We start from the raw sequence: 18,409 nt of genomic DNA on the forward strand, positions 1-18,409 counted from the left end.
AGAATTTCTTTGTTTTTTCGTCCTGCTCCTAACTCACTGGTAGTCCAGGCTGTCTGTGAAAGGGCTAGACAACAATGTCCCTGGTCAACTCCTACTGATAAAGATGCCTGAATCTGTTGGGGAGTTAGGTCTTATCATCTAGTGTCCAGTTCATGATAGCCAGTTATCAAGTACTAATGGCTAAAAGAAAAGGAGTACTTGTGGCACCTTAGAGACTAACAAATTTATTAGAGCATAAGCTTTCGTGAGCTACAGCTCACTTCATCGGATGCATTTGGTGGAAAAAACAGAGGAGAGATTTATATACATACACACAGAGAACATGAAACAATGGGTTTATCATACACACTGTAAGGAGAGTGATCACTTAAGATAAGCCATCACCAGCAGCAGGGGGGGAAAGGAGGAAAACCTTTCATGGTGACAAGCAAGGTAGGCTAATTCCAGCAGTTAACAAGAATATCAGAGGAACAGTGGGGGGTCGGGTGGGGGGGAGAAATACCATGGGGAAATAGTTTTACTTTGTGTAATGACTCACCCATTCCCAGTCTCTATTCAAGCCTAAGTTAATTGTATCCAGTTTGCAAATTAATTCCAATTCAGCAGTCTCTCATTGGAGTCTGTTTTTGAAGCTTTTTTGTTGAAGGATAGCCACTCTTAGGTCTGTGATCGAGTGACCAGAGAGATTGAAGTGTTCTCCAACTGGTTTTTGAATGTTATAATTCTTGACGTCTGATTTGTGCCCATTCATTCTTTTACGTAGAGACTGTCCAGTTTGGCCAATGTACATGGCAGAGGGGCATTGCTGGCACATGATGGCATATATCACATTGGTAGATGCGCAGGGGAACGAGCCTCTGATAGTGTGGCTGATGTGATTAGGCCCTATGATGGTATCCCCTGAATAGATATGTGGACAGAGTTGGCAACGGGCTTTGTTGCAAGGATAGGTTCCTGGGTTAGTGGTTCTGTTGTGTGGTGTGTGGTTGCTGGTGAGTATTTGCTTCAGATTGTGGCACCTTAGAGACTAACAAATTTATTTGAGCATAAGTTTCATCCGATGAAGTGAGCTGTAGCTCACGAAAGCTTATGCTCAAATAAATTTGTTAGTCTCTAAGGTGCCACAAGTACTCCTTTTCTTTTTGCGAATACAGACTAACACGGCTGCTACTCTGAAACCTGTCATAATGGCTAAATGTGACTTCCTGCACTAATCCAGGTTTGCTGTATTTCCTGACAGCCTTTCTCAGCAGGACAGAGTTTTTTTCCAAGCTCTAACAGACAAAGGAAAACTGATAGCCAAGACCACTCTCCAATCTGCAGTCAATATCGCTGATATTTCCTCTAGAGCTATGGCTACTACCATGGCTCCATGCATCAGAGCTCCCTATGAAGGTCCAGAATATCACTGAGAACCTCCCCTTTGATGAATCACATTTCTTCAACCAGGAGACAGATGAATCCCTCCATACCCTGAAGGACTCCAGACCACCCTCTGCTCATTGGAGATAAGTACGCCTGCCCCTAAGAGGAAGTTTCACTCCCCATTGTTCAGACCTGAACATAAGGGTCAGCAATTTTTCCATCATAGCCCTTGTCAAGGTTCCTTCCCCACTCTGACTCTAGGGTACAGATGTGGGGACCTGCATGAAAACCTCCTAAGCTTACTTTTACCAGCTTAGGTTAAAACTTCCCCAAGGTACAAACTATTTTACCTTTTGCCCTTGGACTTTCACTGCCACCACCAAATGTCTGGGTTTATTTTTTGAGAAAGAGTTGTTTGGAAATGTCTTTCCACCCAAAATCCTCACCAAAACCTTGCAACCCTTGCCTGGGGAAGGCTTGATAAAAATCCTCAACAATTTGCATAGGTGACCACAGACCCAAACCCTTGGATCTTAAGAACAATGAAAAAAGCATTCAATTTCTTACAAGAAGAATTTTAATATAAGAAAAGGTAAAAAGAATCACCTCTGTAAAATCAGGATGGTAAATACCTTACAGGGTTATTAGATTCAAAACATAGAGAATCCCTCTAGGCAAAACCTTAAGACACAAAGACAGGAATATCCATTCTATTCAGCACAGACTATTTTCTCAGCTATTTAAAGAAATCATAATCAAATGCATATCTAGCTAGATTACTTACTAAGTTCTAAGACTCAATTCCTCTTCTGTCCCCAGCAAAAGCATCACACAGACACAGACCCTTTGTTTTACCCTCCCTCCAGTTTTGAAAGTATCTTGTCTCCTCATTGGACATTGTGGTTAGGTGCCAGCGAAGTTATCCTAGCTTCTTAACCCTTTACAGGTGAAAGGGTTTTTCCTCTGGCCAGCAGAAATTTTAAAGGTGTTTACCCTTCTCTTTATTTTTATGACACGCCCCCCAAATCACAGCTAGGATGAAACGCTGGCTGGGATTTCTTCCTAGAGCTCTAGAAGAAAACAGTTAATTAGACACATGCACCTCTAAATATACTACCAAGTATATAAAGACTAACAATATTTTCCACATCTCAAGGATGATTTTAACCAATTGATTCTGGGAAACTTTCACAGGAGAATGCATCAGCCACTTTGTTAGAAACTCCTGAGATGTGTTGGATGTCGAAAACAAAATCTTGGAGAGCTAAACTCCACCAAATAAGTTTTTTTTTATTTCCCGTGGTGGTATGAAGCCACCGTAGCACAGCATGGTCGATTTGCAGGTGGAAACGCTGTCCCCAAACATATGGGCATATCTTTTCCAGAGCGTAGACAATGGCGTAACATTCTTTTTCACTGACTGACCAATGGCTTTCCCTCTCAGAGAAACACTACAGGCTGGAATTCTTGATCCGATCCTTCCTACATTAAAACTGCTCCCACACCACGCTCGGACACATCTGTGGTTACTAGAAACGGTTTGTCAAAGTTTGGGGCCCTTAGTACAGGGTCAGACATGAGTGTCACTTTAAGTTGGTTAAAGGCCTTCTGACACTCTTCGGACCACTGAACTGCATTTGGCTGTTTCTTTTTGGTTAGGTCTGTCAGTGGGGCGGCGATTTGGCTGTATTGAGGTACAAATCGTCTGTAATAACCGGCCAAGCCTAAGAAGGATTGAACCTGTTTCTTTGATTTTGGGACAGGCCACTTTTGGATAGCATCCACTTTGGCCTGTAGGGGGTTGATAGTTCCTTGACCCACCTGGTGTCCAAGGTAAGTCACTCTGTTTAGGCCTATTTGACACTTCTTAGCCTTAACAGTTAGTCCTGCCTCCCTTATGCACTCCAAGACTTTTTGTAGATGTTCCAGGTGTTCTGCCCAGGAATCTGAAAATATGGCCACATCATCAAGATAGGTGACTGCATATTCCCCTAATCCCGCTAGGAGACCATCTACAAGTCTTTGGAAGGAGGCGGGTGCATTCCGCAGCACAAAAGGGAGTACATTAAATTCAAACAGCCCGACATGTGTGATGAAGGCTGACCTTTCCTTGGCGGATTCATCTAGCGGTACCTGCCAGTACCCCTTGGTTAAGTCCAAGGTAGAGATGAACTGGGCCCATCCCAGTTTCTCTAATAGTTTATCTGTGCGTGGCATTGGATAGTTGTCTGGGCAAGTTACAGCATTTAGCTTATGGTAGTCCACGAAAAACGTATCTCCCGATCTGGTTTGGGAACTAGAATCACTGGAGATGCCCATGCACTGCCAGAGGGGCGGATTACACCCAACTGTAACATATCCTGGGTCTCCCGTTCTATAGCAGTTTTAGCTTGAGGAGACACCCAGTAAAGTTGGACTTTAATTGGGTGAGCATTACCTGTGTCAATGGAGTGATCTGCCAGTTCAGTCAGTCCTGGGGTGGCTGAGAATGTTGGCGTGTAGCTAGTGCACAGCTCCTGCATCTGCTGTCGCAGCATATGCCCGAGGGTGATGGAGAGGTTCACCTCTTCCACACCACCAGCACTTTTCCCTTCGTAATGGACACCTTCAGGTCACTCAGTGTCATTTCCTCCCTGAGTTGTAAACTGACAAACCTTTAATTCTCTGGAATAAAAGGCATTTAGAGAATTAATATGGTACACCTTAGGCTTTCGGTTGGAGGTGGGGAATGCTATGAGATAATTAACAGCTCCCAGGCGCTCCTGGACCGTGAATGGTTCTTCCCATGATGCTTCCATTTTATGGGCCTGGAGCGCCTTTAAGACCATGACCTGATCACCTACTTTAAAGGAACGCTCTCTGGCATGTTTATCATACCAGGCTTTTTGCTCTTTTTGAGCATCCTGTAGGTTTTCTTTAGCAAGTGCTAGAGAGGTTCGGAGGGTGTTTTGTAGGTTGGTTACATAGTCCAGAATGTTAGTTCCTGGAGAAGGTGTAAATCCCTCCCATTGCTGCTTCACCAACTGTAAAGGCCCCTTAATCTCACGGCCATATACAAGTTCAAATGGTGAAAACCCTAAACTGGGATGTGGCACAGCTCTGTAGGCAAAGAGCAACTGCTGCAACACTAGGTCCCAATCATTGGAGTGCTCATTTACGAATTTACGTATCATGGCCCCCAAAGTTCCATTAAACTTCTCCACCATGCCATTTGTTTGATGGTGGTAAGGAGTGGCAACCAAGTGATTTACCGCATGAGCTTCCCAAAGGCTTTCCATAGTTCCTGCCAAGAAATTAGTTCCTACATCTGTGAGGATGTCAGAGGGCCAACCTACCCTGGCAAAAATGTCTGCTAGTGCCTGGCACACACTTTTAGCCCTGGTGTTGCTTAGAGCTACTCCTTCCGGCCACCGGGTGGCAAAATCCATGAAAGTCTGTATGTACTGCTTTCTTCTGGGTGTCTTTTTCGGAAAAGGACCCAGAATATCCACAGTTACTCGCTGAAATGGAACTTCAACGATGGGGAGTGGGTGGAGAGCAGCTCTGACCTGGTGTTGGGGTTTTCCCACTCTTTGGCATACCTCACAAGACCAGACATAGGTAGAAACATCCTTGCCCATTCCCTCCTGTTGAAATGACCTTCCCAACCGGTCTTTGGTCCTGTTCACCCCAGCATGGCCACTAGGATGATCATGGGCTAAGCTTAAGAGCTTGACGCGGTACTTAGTTGGAACTACCAACTGTCTCTGAGGATGCCAGTCCATCCTTGTATAAAAGTCCTCTTTCTACAACAAACCTGGGTCGATTAGAAGAGCTGAGAGGTGGTGGGTTGCTCCGTGCCGCAGTTCAAGCTCTCTGGATGCTTTCATCTACTTCCTGTTCAGCCTGGAACTGTTCCCTTGATGCTGGAGACATCAGTTCCTCATTGAATTGTGGACCTAGTCTTGGTCCCTCTGGAAGCAATGTAGGGGATGGGGCTGTTTCCGTTGACTGTGAACCACTCTCCGCTGGTGCACTATGTTGGGGTTCAGGCTCCAGCTGAGCCTCTTGTGTAGGGTAATCGGCTGCTGCCAGTTCAGGTTCGGTGGGGCCCTCTGGGATTGAGGTTGCAAGTACTGGATTCAGTGCTGGCAATGGGTCTGGTGCTGGTTATTCTGCCGGTTCCGGTTCTGGGACTGGCTCTGTCTGGGTCTCTGAGACTGGATCCGCAACTGCTGTTGCAGACATTGGCCTGGGGGCCGGGTCCATCACCTCTGACCGGGTCCTGGTAGAAGTTTCCAGAACAGCGCTAGGCATGACAGCTGGTTTAGTATGGGCTGCGAGTGACCATTCCCTCCCTCTTGGCTTACTTCACATGATTGGCCAAGTCTTCCCCCAACAGCATGGGGATGGGATAATCATCATAGACTGCAAAAGTTCACATTTCTGACCAGCCCTTGTACTGGACAAGCAACTTGGCTGTAGGCAAATTGAAAGAGTTGGACTTGAAGGGTTGAATCATCACTTGGATCTCTGGGTTGATTAAATTGGGGTCCACTAAGGAAGCCTGGATAGCCGACACTTGTGCTCCGGGGTCCCTGCACGCAGAGACCTTCTTCCCACCCACACTCACAGTTTCCCTCTGCTCCGAGGGTATCTGAGGACCTCTGGTGTGATTCTGGTGCAAAGAACTGTAATCTGTTGGGGTTCCTGGGGCAGTTGGCCTTCATATGCCCCAGCTCGTTACATTTAAAACATTGTCCAGCTGACGAGGGGCAAGGTGAGTTGCTGGAGAATGGTGTGGCAGGACGATAAGGTGTCTGGAAGGTTCCTTGGGGGGTAGGTGGGGCCTTGGGCGACCCCCGGTAGTAGGGTGTGGTCTGAGGTTGTCCTTCTGGTGTCCGCTCCAACTGCGACCAGTTTTTTTCTTCTCTGCCACCTCCACCCATTTGGCTCCAATCTCCCCCACCTCAACTACAGTTTTGGGCTTCCCATCCAGGATGTAGCTTTCTATTTCCTCAGGAACACCCTCTAAGAACTGTTCCATTTGCATTAGGAAGGGCAAATCTGCTGGAGATTTAACAATTGGTCCTGATATCCAGGCATCCCAATGTTTCACAATGTGGTAGGCATGTCGGGTAAATGACACGTCTGGTTTCCACCTTATGGCTCTGAACCGCTGACAGGAATGCTTGGGGGTTAGCCACATTCTGATTCTCGCCTTGGTTTTAAACAGTTCATACTGGTTCATTTGTTCCTTAGGCATTTCAGCCGCCACGTCAGCTAAGGGTCCACTGAGCTGCGGCCTCAGCTCTACCATGTATTGGTCTGTAGAGATGCTGTACCCAAGGCAGGCTCTTTCAAAGTTTTCTAAGAAGGCCTCGGTATCATCGCCTGCCTTGTAGGTGGGGAGCTTTCTGGGATGGGAAGTGGAACGTGGAGAAGGATTGCTAGTGTTTGTTGATATATTCTGCTGAGCCTTTGCCTTCTCCATCTCCAGTGCATGCTTCCTCTCTTTTTCCTTCTCCTCCAGTTCTTTGGCCCTTGCCTCCATTCCCATCCGCATGAGTTCTGTCTGTCTTTCATGTTCCTTTTGACAGGTTTCAGAGTAGCAGCCGTGTTAGTCTGTATTCGCAAAAAAAAAAGGAGTACCCGTGGCACCTTAGAGACTAACAAATTTATTTGTGAGCTACAGCTCACGAAAGCTTATGCTCTAATAAATTTGTTAGTCTCTAAGGTGCCATGGGTACTCCTTTTCTTTTTATGTTCCTTTTGTTTTTCCTCAGCCTCAAATCTGGCTAATTCCAGCTTCTGTTGAACCGTGGAGTCTGTCATCCTAACCTCTCTGTTTTTAACTAACTTTACACCCGAGAGTTAGACAGAAAACCAAAACAAACAAACAAAAATCTTAGCTTGTAAAATTTTGCTGTGCTGAATATGATAGCTATATTCTCTGATAGTGATTGTCAACCTACAGAGAAATCCTTAAAAAAAAACCTAACACCTTTGGCTCCAGGCAAATAGGCAGAAAACCCCTCTAGTTGCTCTTAGGAAAAAAAACAAAAACTTTAGGTATGTGAAGACTTGTGACTTTCCCTGCAGGACGAATTATCCTGCCTTTAGGTAGAGAAAACTCCAGCTTACAAAAGACAATTCCCTTTTGTCTCTGCTCTGGCCCCAAAGCAGAGAGAGAGACTCCAACTACTTCCCGTTGGAAACCTGCTTTCCAGCAGCCCAAATAAAAAAAAATTCCCTTTTAAAATTTGTGTTTCTGGTTCAAAAAAATCTCAAATTGATCTAAAAATGATTTCAAGTTCATCCCACCGCTCTGCCACCATGTCAAGTTTCCTGCCCCACTCTGAACTCTACGGTACAGATGTGGGGTCCTGCATGAAAACCTCCTAAGCTTACTTTTACCAGCTTAGGTTAAAACTTCCCCAAGGTACAAACTATTTTACCTTTTGCCCTTGGACTTCCACTGCCACCACCAAACGTCCGGGTTTATTTTTTGAGAAAGAGTTGTTTGTAACGTCTTTTCCCCCAAAATCATCACCAAAACCTTGCACCCCCCTGCCTGGGGAAGGCTTGATAAAAATCCTCACCAATTTGCATAAGTGACCACAGATCCAAACCCTGGGATCTTAAGAACAATGAAAAAAACATTCAATTTCTTACAAGAAGTATTTTAATATAAGAAAAGGTAAAAAGAATCAACTCTGTAAAATCGAAAAGGAGTACTTGTGGCACCTTAGAGACTAACTAATTTATTTGAGCATAAGCTTTCGTGAGCTACAGCTCACTTCATCAGATGCATTCTGTAAAATCAGGATGGTAAATACCTTGCAGGGTAATTAGATTCAAAACATAGAGAATCCCTCTAGGCAAAATCTTAAGTTACAAAAAGACACAAAGACAGGAATATCCATTCTATTCAGCACAGCTTAATTTTCTCAGCCATTTAAAGAAATCATAATCTAACGCATATCTAGCTAGATTACTTACTAAGTTCTAAGACTCCATTCCTGTTCTGTCCCCAGCAAAAGCATCACACAGACAGACCCTTTGTTTCTCCCTCCCTCCAGCTTTGAAAGTATCTTGTCTCCTCATTGGTCATTGTGGTCAGGTGCCAGCGAAGTTATCCTAGCTTCTTAACCCTTTGCAGGTGAAAGGTTTTTTCCTCTGTCCAGGAGGCATTTTAAAGGTGATTACCCTTCCCTTTATTTTTATGACAGCCCTGTGAACCATCATGCAAGAGAAAGAGGGTTCAAAAGTCCTGCTTCCCCACACCCTCTCTAACAGGCTCTACATCTCAATCTCAGGCCCCAGCTTGACATTATTTTGGTGGGCGCTCGAGAGCTGTGAAACACTAAGCCCACATCTCCTGATCCCTACATGCCATTTGGGATCTTCTAGCATTCTTTTTCAACACCTGGAGTGCAATAACAACAGACAAGTGGGTGCTGATCATCATCCACTTTGGTTATATGATAGAATTGTGTCCCTGCCTCCTCCAAAAAAAAAACCTCCCCACCCCCTTGTGGGGCCCACTCTCACAAGAGTATTCTCAAACAAGAGGTAAACTCCTTATTATAGCAAGAAGCAATAGAATACATCCTTCCTCAATGCCAAGAGAGAGGGTTTTACTTGACTTACTTCCTGGACCTCCAGTATCTCAACCTCTTCATTCACAAACTCAGATTTCGCATGAGCATGTTGACATCTATAATTCTGTCTTTAGAAAAGGGCATGTGGTTTATGGCTCTCAATATGAAGGATTCCTACTTTGATGTAGACATCCTTTCTAATAGTAGAAAGGACTCTACTAGAAGATGTTACTTAGTTAAATAGAAGTGCTTTTCTTCCTGGGCACATCAAAGAAGCATTCTCTCAGAAACTGCAGCTATCCCTCTCACCTTGCATATATCCTCTTTTTGAAGACATCAGGCTTGTCCATTAGCTCCTTGCGAGTCCATTTGGTGGCAATCAGTGCATACCATCCAGTTTCTCAGGGCTACTTGGTCTTTGCATATCGACTGGAAAGGCCTCATCAGAACCTTCCCACCTATTCAGAAGCCTACTACACAGTGGGACTTAAACCTTGTTCTCTCAGTACTCACAAGGCCCACCTTTGAACCTTTAGCTTCTTGCTCCAGGTCTTTCTTTTCAACGAAGGTCACTTTCCTTGTAACCATCTCCTCAGCTAGAAGGGTTGGCAAGCTTGGAGCAATTATGGTAGATCCTTCTTACATAATATTTCATAAGGATAAGGTTTCTTTGCATCTACACCCAAAATTCATTCCTAAAGTAGTTTCAGAATTTCACCTAAACCAATCGATTCATTTACCTATGTTCTTCCCAAAACCACACACTTCCTCAGAGGAATGAAGACTCCACTTTCTCAATATTTGGTGACAAGTTCTGCCCCAGGCTGGGTTGTAGAGCAATGGCTGCTGTGCCATTTTAGATTTTAACTGAAAAACATTGTTTTGTCATTTTTTGTTCTGAGTTTGAGAAGAGGAATGAATGAATATCAATGTTTGTATGCCTCAAATTCTTAAGGTTTCAGCTGTATCCAGGCCAATTCCAAAACAAAGAACAGAAATTGCATCCAGAGTCCAGAAAGTCGACGATTATCATCATGATTTGTTTCAGAGTAGCAGCCGTGTTAGTCTGTATTCACAAAAAGAAAAGGAGTACTTGTGGCACCTTAGAGACTAACAAATTTATTTGAGCATAAGCTTTCATGAGCTACAGCTCACTTCATTGGATGCATTCAGTGGAAATGAAGTGAGCTGTAGCTCATGAAAGCTTATGCTCACATAAATTTGTTAGTCTCTAAGGTGCCACAAGTACTTCTTTTTATCATGATTTGTGTTATTTATCAGGCACCATCTGTGTGCTCAACACTGTTCAGAATATTCCAGAAAATGTGGTCCCTGATCCAATGTGTATAAGATGTGTAGCTCTGGATAAGATGGCTCAGATATTTAAGTATAAAGTGTATAGTTAGTGAGCACATGTTAATATCCTTTTTTGAAAAAGTAACAGATTTTTTAGATAAAGGAAATGCAGTGGATCTAATTTACTTGATTTCAGTAAGGCATTTGATACCGTGCCACATGGGGAATTATTAGTTAAATTGGAGAAGATGGGGATCAATATGAACATCAAAAGGTGGATAAGGAATTGGTTAAAGGGGAGACTGCAACGGGTCCTACTGAAAGGCGAACTGTCAGGTTGGAGGGAGGTTACCAGTGGAGTTCCTCAGGGATCGGTTTTGGGACCAATCTTATTTTATCTTTTTATTACTGACCTTGGCACAAAAAGTGGGAGTGTGCTAATAAAGTTTGCAGATGATACAAAGCTGGGAGGTATTGCCAATTCGGAGAAGGATCGGGATATTATACAGGAGGATCTGGATTACCTTGTAAACTGGAGTAATAGTAATAGGATGAAATTTAATAGTGAGAAGTGTAAGGTTATGCACTTAGGGATTAATAACAAGAATTTTAGCTATAAGTTGGGGACGCATCAATTAGAAGTAACGGAAGAGGAGAAGGACCTTGGAGTATTGGTTGATCATAGGATGACTATGAGCTGCCAATGTGATATGGCTGTGAAAAAAGCTAATGCGGTTTTGGGATGCATCAGGAGAGGCATTTCCAGTAGGGATAAGGAGGTTTTAGTACCATTATACAAGGCACTGGTGAGACCTCACCTAGAATACTGTGTGCAGTTCTGGTCTCCCATGTTTAAAAAGGATGAATTCAAACTGGAGCAGGTACAGAGAAGGGCTACTAGGATGATCCGAGGAATGGAAAACGTCTCTTATGAAAGGAGACTTAAGGAGCTTGGCTTGTTTAGCCTAACTAAAAGAAGGTTGAGGGGAGATATGATTGCTCTCTATAAATATATCAGAGGGATAAATATAGGAGAGGAGAGGAATTATTTCAGCTCAGCACCAATGTGGACACAAGAACAAATGGGTATAAACTGGCCACCAGGAAGTTTAGACTTGAAATCAGACGAAGGTTTTTAACCATCAGAGGAGTGAAGTTTTGGAATAGCCTTCCAAGGGAAGAAGTGGGGGCAAAAGATCTATCTGGCTTTAAGATTCTAAGATTTTAAGATTTTGGTAAGTAATTGATCTTTAAATATTCAGGGTAAATAGGCCAAATCCCCTGAGATGGGATATTAGATGGATGGGATCTGAGTTACTATAGAAAATTCTTTCCTGGGTATCTGGCTGGTGAATCTTGCCCATATGCTCAGGGTTTAGCTGATTGCCATATTTGGGGTCGGGAAGGAATTTTCCTCCAGGGCAGATTGGAGAGGCCCTGGAGGTTTTTCGCCTTCCTCTGTAGCATGGGGCATGGTTGACTTGAGGGAGGCTTCTCTGCTCCTTGAAGTCTTTGAACCATGATTTAAGGACTTCAATAGCTCAGACATGGGTGAGGTTTTTCATAGGAGTGGGTGGGTGAGATTCTGTGGCCTGCGCTGTGCAGGAGGTCGGACTAGATGATCAGAATGGTCCCTTCTGACCTTAGTATCTATGAATCTATATCTATGAATGGAGTGGGAATATCAAGAGAAGTTTTACTTGATTAAGGACTAGAAGATTTTACCCTCCAACTTTCTTTCAAGAGGAAGAGCTGCCTAGAGCTTCTGTGCCTGTTTATTTTCCTTTCCTGCCTGCAGTGGCCCTGATATTGCTCAGAAGTCTCAATTTTTTTTTCTCAGCTTTAAAATGTAGAATTTTCTTGGTTTTTGCTTTTAAATATTCTCCTGTGAAAACTGAAACTGTAGTGTCACTGTAGTGTTGTGTTTAAGAGCCTACTGACAAGTAACTACCCTTTAAACAGAAGTGAAAGCAGTATTGCCAACTCTTGTGATTCTGTCATCAGTCTCAGGATAATTATTGTTTTCCTTACACCCCCAGCTCCTGGAGTCAAGTGGATATGTGATGATTTCAGCCTTAATTCTTAAAGAAAAATGAAGTTTCTAGCCCTCGTGGCTGTGGAGAAAGCTTCAAAATGTGACCTGAAAGTGTCAGTTTCACTCCTGTTTAAAATCAGTTTCGATCTAGTCTATTATTTATAGTTGGGTAACACCCCTTAGAGCCCCAGGCAGGTGCAGTATAAATTAAGGGGGCCTGGCCCTACTAGGATGTTTCCAAAAGTTAAATGATCTATTCAAAGCTTGGTGAACTGCAAAAAAGTGATAGAAAGTCATCTAGATTTTTCTACAATTGTTTCAATCGTTGTATTCAAGAGTTAGTAACAAAGAAAGAATATATGTTACAATTTTAAACTTAACCAATGTCCCTTAAGTGACTTGTCACAAGATGTCAGAACATGTTAGTATTAGAGCTGACTGGGTCTAATATTTATTTAATTTTCTTTCTTTATATAGGAATTAGACACAGTGCTCCTGTCAGTCAATTTCTAAATTGTTATCTGCAAAAAAACCTGGAGTTTTCAGGTGCCTAAGTAGCCCCTGGAATCATAGTTAAAGTTGCCCTCCGCATCAGAATCTGAAATGGCACCTCTTGGGAAACAGTCAGTTAGTCCTCACAAACAACACAGCAGCAATGTTCTGCCTCAGTAAGCAGGGAGGAGCACACTTATTCACTCTGTCAAGAGGCAACTCTGTTTTGGGAGCTCTGCATTGTCAGCTTGATAGATGTAGAAGAGTCTTACCTCCCATAGGTCCAAAACAATCTATTGGACAACCTGAGCAGATCATTTACAAGTCATCACATGTGGTCTCTTCATTCAGATGTCACCAGATACATCTACCATTCGTGGGGGTTTGCCTACATAGATCTGTTTGTGACAAGTATCAACAGAAAGTGTCAGCAGTTCTGTTCCCTGTAAGATCACAGCCCAGGTTCGCTGACAGACATAACCTTATTACCATGGTCCGGCAGGCTCCTCTATGCTTTACCACTTATCCCACTCATCTATAGGATATTACTGAAGATGAAACAGGACCAGGCCAGAGTCATACTCATAGTCTCAGCATGGGCCCCTCAGCACTTGTTCTCCATTCTCCTGCCACTGTCAGTGAAACCTCTAATCTCACTTCAACTAGTCTTGGACCAACTCATCCAAGATCACGGGTGCCTACTCCATCTGAGCCTGCAATCTCTTCATTTAACTGCATAGATGCTTCATGGTTATATGTTAGAGAGTGGTCTTACTTGAAAGAGGTTCAAGAGATCCTGCTAAATAGTAGAAAGCCCTTCTCCTAAGTAGAGACATTTTCCCATCTGGTCCTACCATTACCACGTATCACCCTCCCATTCTTCAGTTCAATGCTTACTAGTTTATTGTACCTGAAACAGGGTTAGTGCTATCAAAGTACATCTGGCAGCTATTTAAGCTTTCCACCCTAAAGTGAATAATCTGTCTGTTTTCTCTAAAGACATGTCCATAGAGAAATGTCCATAATGACATGTGAAAGGCCTAGTCAACTTGCATCCTTAAGTGCAAAACTCCATTCCACTGTGGGATCTAAACTTAGTATTGTCAAGACTTATGAGTTCCCTGTTTGAACCTTTGGCTGCTTGTTCTCTGCTACATCTATCAGTGAAGGTGGCATTTTCGTTGCCATAATCTTGGCCAGAAGAGTAGGAGCTGTGTGCCTGAATGTCAGAGCCTTCCTAAATGATCTTCTTTAAGGACAAATTCATCCAAGGTTTAAGTGGTGTTGTCTTCCCATGTCAACCACTTTACTCACTGTACTTGCTTGCATTCTGCCCAAAGCCACGTTCAAGCAGGGAAGAGGAACATTTTCATACCCTGGATGTCGGAAGAGCTTTGGCAGAACCCTGTTCTACCTTGACAGAACAAGGCATTTCCGTAAGTCCTCCCAACTATTCATAGCAGTGGCAGATAGAATAAAAGGAGAATCACTGTCCACTCAGATAATTTCTTCTTGGATAGTCTCTTGTGTACATGTGTGCTATAACCTGGCGAACATCACCCAGTCTCTATTCAAGCCTAAGTTAATTGTATCCAGTTTGCAAACTGGGAGTGGATGAGTCATTACACAAAGTAAAACTATTTCCCCATGTTATTTCTCCCCCCCCACCCCACCCCCCACTGTTCCTCAGACATTCTTGTTAACTGCTGGAAATGGCCCACCTTGCTTGTCACCATGAAAGGTTTTCCTCCTCCCCCCCCCCGTTGGTGATGGCTCATCTTAAGTGATCACTCTCCTTAGAGTTTCAGAGTAGCAGCCGTGTTAGTCTGTATTCGCAAAAAGAAAAGGAGTACCCGTGGCACCTTAGAGACTAACAAATTTATTAGAGCATAAGAGTGAGCTGTAGCTCACGAAAGCTTATGCTCTAATAAATTTGTTAGTCTCTAAGGTGCCACGGGTACTCCTTTTCTTTCTCCTTAGAGTGTGTATGATAAAACCCATTGTTTCATGTTCTCTGTGTGTGTATATAAATCTCCCCACTGTATTTTCCACCGAATGCATCCAATGAAGTGAGCTGTAGCTCACGAAAGCTTATGCTCAAATAAATTTGTTAGTCTCTAAGGTGCCACAAGTACTCCTTTTCTTTTTGTGAATACAGACTAACACGGCTGCTACTCTGAAACCTAACCTGTTTGGTAACTGTTGTCCTTCCAGATGTGTTGCAAATGTCCATTCCACAGCTCACCCTCCTACACCTCTACACTGGAGATCTAGCAAGAACTAATGGAGGGGGGCTGGAGACGGCTCTGCCCTATATGCCTGCATGCAGTGGCATGTGGCAGCGGAGGGCACTCAAGCCACCCAACAGGGAAAAAGTTTCTGATGGTGGTGCACTGGATGCAGACACCAAAAGTAGCATGGATATGTGCAATCACTCAAAGAACAACAGTTACTGAACAGGTTAGTAGCTGTTTTTTCTGTAGCTTGATGCCCCTTGCACAAGGGGATTCAAGGATTCCTCTTCTGCAGGAGTAATTCAGCAGTAAAGGTGCCTCTGATTTCTGGGTAACAGTTTCAAAGGATAGGGTTTCAAAGTCTGGATGAGAAGATAATGTAAAGAGGAGAGATTTAAATGTATTAGGTACTGGGAGACTCTTTGGGGAGAGAGCCTGCTCAAAAGGGATGCACTCTGCCTTTAATCAAAGGGGTCCCAGAAAGCTGACAAGTTTTTAGGGACTATTTCAGCTGTGAGCTGGGGGAAGCTGATGTGCTGAGGAGCATTCAAGACAATGACATCTACTCAACATGTCAGTAACACAACAGAAATTGCCATGAAGTAGAGTAATGAGGAGAAATCCCAAGTTATGAGAATGCAATTACAGGAACTTTGGCCTACAGATCAGAATACCAATAGCAACGGCACAACGTTGAGACAGAGCAAAGAGATCATGAAATCTGCTAAATAGTAATAACTTGTGTGATGTTACCCCCCATAATGCTTTATAGAAATATGCTTATGAGTTTAAAATGACATAACTGGAATATGTTTTATGCTAGATATGCCATGTAATATATTTTTGCAAATGTGTTCTACTGAATGTATTCATCCTATTCATATGCATGTATAATTTTTATATCTGAAATTATGAGAGTTGGCTCTATGCTTGTATTTAAAGCATTTGCTGTAGGAAGCACATAAGGCAAATTTGGTCAACACAGTGTGAAATAATTGGGAGTACTTAGCTAACAATGGGCCTTGAGAGACTCCAATCCATATATGAGCTTTTCTGGGAATGTTCAAACTAACATGAAAACAATGACGTTGGTCTGTAAAGAACTGAGTCATGCATGGACATGTGACTCGCCCATGTGACTCCAAAACTCCATCTTGTAATTGTGATTCTGCATAGGAGAACACAAGAGGTTTCCACCCACAAGAGAAAGCCTATATAAGGCCCTGGGAAATCCCTCCATTTTGTTTTCAGCTGGCACAAAGGATAGCTTCTCCACCCCAAAGAGCTGCCTGAAAGAAACTGGAACAAAGGACAGTAACTACAGGGTGTGAGTGATTGCTGGACCCAGACTAGGAGGAACTCTAATCTGTAAAAGAAGCTTATTGGAACATCTTTGAGAGTTTCAGAGTAGCAGCCGTGTTAGTCTGTATTCGCAAAAAGAAAAGGAGTACTTGTGGCACCTTAGAGACTAACAAATTTATTAGAGCATAAGCTTTCGTGAGCTACAGCTCATCTGATGAAGTGAGCTGTAGCTCACGAAAGCTTATGCTCTAATAAATTTGTTAGTCTCTAAGGTTCCACAAGTACTCCTTATCTTTGAGAGTGAGATTTACCTGCATTTAGTTCCTTACTGTATTGGGCTTAGACTTGAATGTTTTATTATATTTTGCTTAGTAACTTACTTCATTTTGTCTGTTATTACTTGGAACCACTTAAATCCTACTTTTTATTTAATAAAATCTCTTTTTACTTATTAATTAACCCAGAGCAAGAATTAATACCTGGGGGAGCAAACAGCTGTGCATATCTCTCTATCAGTATTATAGAGGGCGAACAATTTATGAGTTTACCCTGTATAAGTTTTATACAGAGTAAAACGGATCTATTTGGGGTTTGGATCCCATTGGGAACTGGGTATCTGGGTGTTGGAGACAGAGCACTTCTAAAGCTGTTTTCAGTTAAGCCTGCAGCTTTTGGGGGTTCAGGTCTATGTTTGTAGCAGGCTAATGTGTCTGGCACAACCAGGCAGGGCAGTGAAGTCCCAAGCTGCCAGGGAAGATGGGCTTAGAGGTAGTCTCAGCACATCAGGTGGAAGTCCCAAGGGGGTTTCTGTGACTCAACCTGTCACAACTTGAACTACCCAAATCTAAACTGGTTAAACTGCTCATATAGGGCAGTCTGGAGAAACAATCAGCATGTGTGATTGTTGGAGAAGAATTGAGGCTGCTGTTAATTTAGTCCTAAGTGAAATACTGAAGAAGTAACTTGTGAATATAGTAACTTGACATCCTTGAGGGAGGCATTGTATCAAAACTGAGCACCATGATCCAAAGGTGGTTTTACTAGGTCTATCCCATAGCCCTCCTGGCTCCAGCATAGGGTATGGGGTTGGGGGTATGGCTGGGGAGCAGGCATGGCCAGTTCATTCTTGTGATCTGGGGATCCCTAGCTGTGGAATGGCCCCTTGGGAACTTGTACAGCCAAATATAATTTATAGCACACCTGTGTCAGGAAGGCTAGTCCCCAGCTGACCACAAAATCAGGGAAGTTCCAGGAAGACCAAAACCCACTTTTGCTCCATCCCTTTCTCAGCTCTGCTGGTTCTCAATATGAAAGGAAGTTCATAAGGGGTTGCCCCAGAACTGGGGTTATTCAATATCTGTATTCATGATCTGCAGAGGTGGTTGAACACTGAAATGTCAAACTTTATGGGTGAGGCAAAAGTACTTAATTTAGGTTTCAGAGTAGCAGCCGTGTTAGTCTGTATTCGCAAAAAGAAAAGGAGTACTTGTGGCACCTTATAAATTTGTTAGTCTCTAAGGTGCCACAAGTACTCCTTTTCTTTTTACTTAATTTAGGTAAGTCTAGAGAGGACTATGAAAAACAGAAGGACCTTGTGATGAAATGGAGAAACTGCCTGCCAGCATGGCATAGGTTAAAGAGAGCCTTCAGGCCCCAGCTAGCCCTGCAGCCAATGCCAGGCCTGGAGGGCGGAGGACAGAGTGGACGTAGCTCAGTTGGGGGCTGACTGGCAAAGAGACAGGAGCTAGTAGCCTCCCTACTGGAGAGGAAGTGTCACTAGCCTGCAAGCTGAGGCAGCCACCAGGCAGTAAGGATGTTTCCCTGGCCAAGGGAGACTGTGGAGGAGCACTAAGAGCCACTGGCAACGGTGGTAACTGGGTGACTGAAGCATAGAGACATTTTGAGATTTGGCGTGACCAAACTTATGGTTTCCTCAACTTATGGTTTCCCCACTCAAAGATTTATTCATAAAAGAAAGAAATACAGATGAGAGTTAGAATTGGTTAAATGGAATCAATTACATACAGTAATGGCAAACCTTTTCATGGACACCTTACGTGACCTCCTTTGTACAAGATTTGGTGCCACTACAGGATCTTTGG

General features: G+C 43.4%; 1 protein-coding gene and 1 long non-coding RNA gene across 7 annotated transcripts in view; one reads left to right on the forward strand and one right to left on the reverse strand.

The window, feature by feature from the left end:
• The window catches only part of LOC122460949, a 526,129-nt gene that overhangs the window by 504,418 nt on the left and 3,302 nt on the right, over positions 1 to 18,409 (reverse strand). The window contains exon 2 of the long non-coding RNA XR_006282598.1: positions 1,417 to 1,421. This is a non-coding gene — a long non-coding RNA (uncharacterized LOC122460949). The remainder of the gene's footprint in view (positions 1 to 1,416; positions 1,422 to 18,409) is intronic.
• Positions 1 to 18,409, forward strand: part of BSN (bassoon presynaptic cytomatrix protein) — a 510,614-nt gene that overhangs the window by 140,783 nt on the left and 351,422 nt on the right. The window lies entirely within an intron of this gene.

The sequence above is a fragment of the Dermochelys coriacea genome, chromosome 7, assembly GCF_009764565.3.
Source record: "Dermochelys coriacea isolate rDerCor1 chromosome 7, rDerCor1.pri.v4, whole genome shotgun sequence".
Taxonomy (NCBI): Eukaryota; Metazoa; Chordata; order Testudines; family Dermochelyidae; genus Dermochelys; species Dermochelys coriacea.